This window comes from Microtus ochrogaster, chromosome 15 (assembly GCF_000317375.1).
Source record: "Microtus ochrogaster isolate Prairie Vole_2 chromosome 15, MicOch1.0, whole genome shotgun sequence".
Classification (NCBI taxonomy): domain Eukaryota; kingdom Metazoa; phylum Chordata; class Mammalia; order Rodentia; family Cricetidae; genus Microtus; species Microtus ochrogaster.
Genome location: NC_022017.1, coordinates 1317494 through 1325053, shown reverse-complemented (window position 1 = coordinate 1325053; position 7560 = coordinate 1317494).

Genomic DNA, 7560 nt, shown 5'->3' with positions numbered 1-7560 from the left:
CCGTCCACCAGCCCGTCCCGTCTATTTATGTCGCCTCTTTGTACCATTAAAGAATCCACCCGAAGGACACTGCACCGGTGCAGACCACTATTTAATCTTACCGAAAAAGAAAGATAGTGCGCCCCGCTCTGCCTTACCCTACTTCCCATCCCACCCCTTACCTCAACCCCCTCCAAAAGGTACCCCTTCAGCATCTGCGGCTTTAGAGGTGGGTTCGGATGGGTTGGATGGGTTGCAGGAGGAAGAACTTCTGCCTCTACACCCCTGGCCTTCATGGTTTGTCCCACTAGAAAGCTGAGTGGCCAGGAGATCCCAGTCATTCCTACCAAAGCAGGGCTGGGGGATTCCAAAAGACTCAGTTCTTGCCTTTTCCTGAGTCTCGGCTTGTGGAAGAACCTCCTTCCAGGCGCATGGGCTTGGGATCTGGGGAACTCCTGCTTTCTTTCCTGTTCCTCCATTTTACTATCGCTCCCGCACTCTATAGGCAAAGTTTCCCACTTAGGATTTTTTTTTTCTGTGCATCTTTTAAAAGTCATCTTAATATTGATGATAATCTTAGGGCCTAGCAGCGTGACTGGAATTGAAACAAAGCTGGGAGCTTGTAGGTTTTCTTTATTGTTTCCATCGGTCTCAACAAAAGCTGGACTTGGTGCAGTCCCTAGCCATATCCTGCCCCAGAAATGATTCCCCAGGAGGTGCCTTTGACCCCACTGCCTCCTCTGCTTTGCACTCCCAGCCGTTTGGAAACCTAAGGAGGACAAAAACCTCCCGCCACAACACTAAGTGCGGCTGCTGTCGCTCTTTCTCTCTCATGGTAAAGTTGGGAACTAGGCTAGGCTTAGAATCAGAACTTATATAAACTTGAAAAGAGATGGAGGATGGGTCCCTTAGAAGATCTTCAGCCCTGTCTGCATGTAAGCAGCAGGAGATATCTATATCAGAGAGACCACATACTTTCATTTTCACTGATTTCCCAAGGGTAGCTTGAGGAGTTGACCGAGGAGGTTGAAATCACTGGCTCTGGATAAAGCAGCTAAATGTAGGTGCTGCCTAATTTCTCCCTAATCACTCAAAAGCCAACTTGGTGCTGTGGGGCCCCCACCTCCTCCCTTCCAACTGGCTCATTACAAAACAGTGTTCTTTTGAAATGCCCATACGGAATAGGCTCTTTTTTTAATGTTGTGTATCTGTATATAGTATTGTGATGTCTAGCAATGTATTGAATGCAAAGAAGAAAAACCCCCAAAACTTGTTTTTAAAATAAAATATCCTTTTGTTGTTGGCCTTGATTTTATTGCTCAGGTTCCTTCTGAAACCCTTGTTTCCTGACTCTTCAGGGCAGACTACAATGGCCCAGCTCAGGCAGGCAGGGCCGGAGAAGAACATAGACATGTCTGCAACAGTAGATCCCCAGCCTGGATTTCTCTCCAGGGAAGTTTTGGAGCCACTTATTTTTCCTATTCTGTTTAGATATGAGAACGTCACATCTTAATACCCAACTTTATATTAGAGGGAAGATATGATCTGAAAGTGGGTAACTGGGAAAGTTCCTTGGTGAATGATTTGTAGTTAGCTTGGTGGTAGAGCTCTAATCTGGCTTGCTTGAAGCCCTGGATTTGCTCTCTACTAATGGGGGGTCTGTTTCTAGAGTGTTTGGAAGGCGGAGGAATGACTGGAGACCTGGCAGACCGTGAGATGGTTCAACTCTCAGGCCGTTCACTTTTCTTTGTTCCATGGACCTAAACTGAGAAGTCTGAATGCCAGGACCCTTGAGCCTTCATTTTGTCTGGTCAGCTCCACTTTTATTCTCTAGAATTCCTCAGAACCCCGTCTTCCAGGAGGTCTGGAGCCTGTGTAAAGGCTGCCACTAATTTGTTTCCTTGTCGTGTCTGTGCCTATCTTCCTATCTGGTGGAGTTAATGAGATCGTTAAGTTGTCAGGTTAAGAGACTTTTAAAAAGCAATATAGCCTAAAACAATGTTATCTCAGATTAAATCTTTATTGCAACAATTTTTATTTATATATAATATTTTTTATCTCCTGAGACACAGAAAGACTGGAGGCATCAAGTTCGAAATTAGAGTCCTCCTGGGTCCCTTTGCCTGGTAAAACTGAAGCTTTTAAATTTTAATGTAAATAAATGGTTTTTTTTGGGGGGGGAACACACGTGCTCATACACACACACACACACACACACACACACACTGGAGTCTGAGAGACAAAGAACCTGAAGAATTCACCCTTTATGGAGTCTATGCTACTGAAGTGACTGCCAGCCCTATCTACACACAACTCTGGGCTGGCTATAGAGAACCACACACTCAGCAGTGGAGATTTGAAAGGGAATAAGTGAATCTCCCAGGGACAAGAAAGAGTCACTGTTAATTTTATTTCCCTTTCTCTCCCCACCAACAATCTGAATCTCTCTTCAAAAGCCCCTAGACAAAAAGAGTTATTTAGACAAAGGAAGCCACTGGAGAAGAAACTTAGGGCTCTTCTTTATGGGCCTGCAGCTCTCTTAGACATCCTGATACTTTTTAACATTTTGTAGACATAATGAAAGATAATTTTAGAGTTCTCCAAGATAGCCTTCCACTTCTGCACACAAACTTACACTTAATCGAAGGGTCAAGTCTTGGTGATGTGGCACACCTGAAGTCCTACCCTGGGGTTGAGGTAGGAGGATTGATTGAGCCTTGGAGTTCAGGGTCCACCTAGGTAACATAACCAGATGACCCTTTCATTCAGGAAAACAAGATGTTCCTATGATTAAGGAACCCTCCTAAGCTCCCAGCAGGTGATGAAGAGGAGAAGCTTTGTGTGGGCTCCTGCGCACTGGGAAGGCAAGCAAGGTTTGCAGGCATTCCCTGTGCCCAGTGTGTTCAGGGTTCTTTGTATTTTCAAGCACTCAATCGAATATATCAGCTTGAGTTTTGAGGGTTATTATACCTGGGTCGGTTTTGGAGCTGCACCTCTAATCAGATTAAGTAAATACTGTATAAAGCTGTGCGATCTTGTGTTCCGGGAGGCAAAGATGGGAAATGTATTCTTTCCCTGGTTGAGCTGGCTCCTTTCTCTCCTGAGATAATAGTGTCATATCATGGTAACTGGGGATGCACATGTGCACCGGTGTTTGAGCAGGGGAAACCTCCTCCTGCTTGCACGGTGTGAGTGTGGTCAGCACACCCATCTCAAGCTGGAGAGGAATTTTGTCTTTATTTACACTCATCAAAGAAAATCTTCCTCTTCAAGAACAGTCTCCTAAGATTTGTTTGGAGTAAGGTTTTTTGTGAGCAAACCAAACCTAAGGGCACCTCGGTGTGGCAGCAAAGGGCTGTGAACACAGAGGCCTCCACCTTGGTAACAGAGGTCCAGTTCTCATAATTCCACGGAATCCCCAGCTTTTCCAAGTCCCAAGTCCCAAGGCTGGAGTGCTAGGACCACTGTGGTTTCATAGTACTCTCCTTTAAAGGTCACTTTGCCAAAATGTCAGATCGGACATGGAATGAGTCTTTTGGTTTTAGGGGAGAAAGCTCTTCCCTGCTGACAAGATTCACATCTAGTGCTAGAAGGATGGGTCTTCCTGGCAAAAGTCTCAGAGTCAGGAACCCACCTGAAAAGGCCATGCAGATATGTCCATGACTGCTAGGAAGACCATCTTCTCCTGAGTTTAATCCACAAGCGTCTAAGTCAGCAACTGGGACGAAGCAGTGGGTAACAGCCCTTGTAGATGCCTGGCACTGTCATCTCTGTAGAAGGCCCTCTTGTTGGAGTCCAGGGCTCCTGTAGCAGCCCCCATTGTGTTCAAATGAGAATTCTCACACCCAGAACCTGCCTGAGTCCTGGCATGGTACACAGCCCACCTTCAAGAAAATTCCAAGAGCAAATGTATATCTACCAGATGTGCTGTGGTGGAGAGTTGAGGGGCCCTGGGGAACGAGGGGCTTCTGGGAGGACGAGGAGGAGGGGACCAGAGCTTTTTCACAACCAACCAGACTCTTCCTCTTTTAGCCTTGACCGTGACTAGGTCTTTCTGACCTTGACATCACAGAATCACGGGGGGAGGGGGTGGTGGAAAAGGCCTTGATCTTCCGGTGGCCAGAAAAAGGGAGGGCCGCTTGTCCCCTAGACGTGCCAACCCTTTTCCAGCCGGAGCCCTCCGTCTCTGTTTACACACGGAGGAGGTGTCGTCTCCAGTCTAGACAGGGGCGCTAATAACGCCCATAAAAGGCGGCCTCTCCTGAGAGGCTCTGGTAACTCAGCTCCTGGTCGCCTGCCGCTGACTGCTCCCTCCGCCTCTGGCGCCCCGCCCCTCAGATACCTTGGCGGAGCCCCGTGGGCCGCGGTGGGTGGGTGGGTGGGGGGTTCCAGAAGGTTTCTAGAGGCTGAAAACCCCTACCCCTCGCCCTTCTGAGTCTCCTCTGTCTCCAAAGGTAAGTGGACCTCTGCGTTCCCAGCCCAGCCAGTATGTGTATTTGGGGGTGGTAACAACATTCTCTCACCCCAACAATCTCCTGAGCTTACTGCACCAACCTGAAACTGACACTCTCTAGGAGCATAGAGGCTGAGTTTTTGGAAACAGCTGAGAGGCTGCATCTGGCAGATCCTAAGCATATCTGTCCTCTCCAGGGCTGGGCCTAACCAATGGGCACTATCACGGACAAAGAGCCAGGCTGAGGAATGAGGGAATAAGGAGCAGTTCTCTCGCGGCCTCCCTAGCCCAGCTTTGAGGTGCATGAGACCAGGCCGGGGACTCTCCCTTGGCTACAACAGCAGTGGGTGTGGCATTTATAGGCGTGTTTTTTGCTTTTGATTTTTTTTAACTTGGTCCCCACACCTTTTCTGACACTCAGTAATTCACTAGGCGAGGAGATCCTCTGCTGGCGGAGGGGGAAAATGTCAGAGTCTATTTGACTGTTAGTACTACAGGAAAGGCTTGGAGCAAAACAGGAGAGCTGTCTCTCATAGAGGGGCTCATGATGGGGAGTCCTCCAAGTGTCCACTACCAGGACTCTCAACCTCCCGGTTTTCTGAGTGAAAAGCGAAAAGTGAGCTGGGAAGTTTGGATGGGAGGGAACAGAGAGGAGCCTGAGCTTGAATGCCTGCCCTGCTCCAGCTTCCAGGGTTAGTCCAAGCCGCAGATCCCTAGAAAGCAAAACAGCACCCGAGCAGGCGATCTCCCAATTTGATGCTTTGGTTTAGGGTACTTGCAGGAATGATGGAGGCCAGATGGACTCCGTCCCCTAGAGGAACCAGTGAAGAGTCCAATTAAGAGCGAGGGAGAGCCCTCCCTTTACCCTATCCCCTAGTCTTATCTGAATGTGAAAATGGTCCATCCCAAGCCTGAATAGTCCCAAAGGGATGAGATAGCTGGGCAGGGAGTGAAGAGAGCCCCTCCGAGCCATCATTTTTCTTCTCCTTTAGTCGAGCTTGTACTTAAATCCCGACAGGGGCAGGGCCCTGCCTCATTTGCATATGCTGTCAGCCCCTTTCTCCAAACTAGGCAGTGACCTTGAACCGGTTTCTGGGGCTGACCAAAAAGAAAGCGCAAAATTGAACCAAATAATTCTCAGTTTAGGATTAACAGAAGAGCCCAACTGCAGCTTCATCACAATCACTTTGCCTGGGCCACTAGAGGCTGAGGGAATTTCATGGTTAACTTCTGCCTACCCCCACCGTAGTAGAGGCGAGTATGCAAGGGGAGGGAGGCCCAGAGAAGGTGTGAGGAGGTAGAGGGACAGCCTGCTGCCTTTCTTGGGTCTTCAGGGGAAACCTTGGGCAATATCTTTCCCTTCAGTTTTAGTTAACCCCTGAATTAATGAACAGAGCGGGGTTGAGTCTGGCCAGCTTTGATGGAAGCTAGTGGCCTAGCAGACATGTCACCCCTCTGAGCCCTATGATTTGTGTAAGGAAGAGTTCGGAAGCATCAGAGTTCTGCTGCTGACTTATGGTGATGATTTTGTGCGTGGGCAGCGCAGTGAGGGCGGATTAAACCAGACTAAATGCAACTACCAGCTACAGAAAGCCTTGGAATGCCATAACCCACTCACTTGGCATCAGTGGGCTCTTGGGGAACAGCTCTTGATGAGCTGGATTTAGAGTTGAAGCTCTTCACCCTAGCCTCCCGCCGGGCCTGGGGATCCAGGTAGTGTTTTTGTCCTGGGCGGCTAAGCTGCTAGGTCACCTGGAGACGTACCGAGAGCTATCGTGATGCTTAGTGAAACTGGACGCTTAGATCGCCAGGGTCCTCAGCGGGCCCGGAAAACCCCTAAATTTACGGAGTCTTGGAGAGTAGAATTCTGGGAACAGGGATTTTGCTGAGGACGGTCGTCAATTTGATATAAATTAGCATGCGTTGTTGTCGGAAGAAAGAGGGTTTTGTGCATGGGGCTGTGCCAAGTCTGAAACATGGAGGAAATGGTTTTGTCAGGGTCGAATCATGCTGGGAGAAATGCCTCTCTGAAGAAGGAACCCCTCTCATCACGTTCTTATTTTCACTGGCGTTGCATCTGCCGCCCTGTGGCCAGCGCCGAAGTGCTCTGCAGTGTGACCCAGGAGGACAGCGAGAAAAGCTCCTGGCCTGAGTTTTTTTCTTTTTCTTTTTTTCTTTCTTTTTTTTTTTTAATCTGTGGAAAGATGGGAGAAGCTAAGACCTTCCTTTTGAGGTCCCTTTTCATGGAGATGAGCATTGTTCGAAGGGAAACTAGAATAGGGAGAAGACTCCACCCAACAAAGGCTAGTGGCAAAGCCAGCTCCGCATCCCTCACTCCAACAATAGCGGCAGAGAGCCGAGGCCTGGAGAGAGCGGGGCGGAGACCACGCTGCCACTAACGTGGTGTTCTAATTGAAATCCGTAATATTGAGATCACATCCCCTTTATCTTTATGACCAAAATGACCCTCAGATAATTTTTTAAACTAGATGTTCATGCGCAATAAATCTTGAAAACGGAGAAATGAATAAAATTCGGGGATGTCGTGACACTAGAGCTAGGGCTGAGGGATAGACACTCCTCTTTGCGGCCTTAGGGCCCCTTAATCAATTACACACGAAAAAGACCACTGCAAGTCGGGTCTCTTTCTGGTGCCGAGTGAAGGTTGGCTGCAGAGACTGGCATCCCACCCCCTGGACCTCGGTGCTTCTAGCTTGAGGACCAGGCGTTGGGCGGGCTCCTGGGGACGGGTGGGGCCAAGCAGGCTGCCAGGAAAACCGGCCAAGCGGGGCGAGGGGCGGGCGCCAAGCTGCGGGCTCCTAGCTGCGCGGGGCAGGGCGGCGCCCGCGGGGACACATTTCTGTCGGAGTGTGCAGCTATGGTTTGGGATATGAAATCGCTCCGGGAACAGTGGAATTCGAAGAATCTTCTTTTCTTTCTGCCGCGTCCTGCACAGAAGAGAGGAGTGGGAGAGAGAAAAGAGGGAGATGAGACTCATCTGCAATTCGGTCTGCGTTTTGTAGCTTTGGCTAATTCCCAGATATTTCACATTGCACTTTCATCTACATTCCTTCATATTCTCTCTCTCTCTCTCTCTCTCTCTCTCTCTCTCTCTCTCTCTCTCTCTC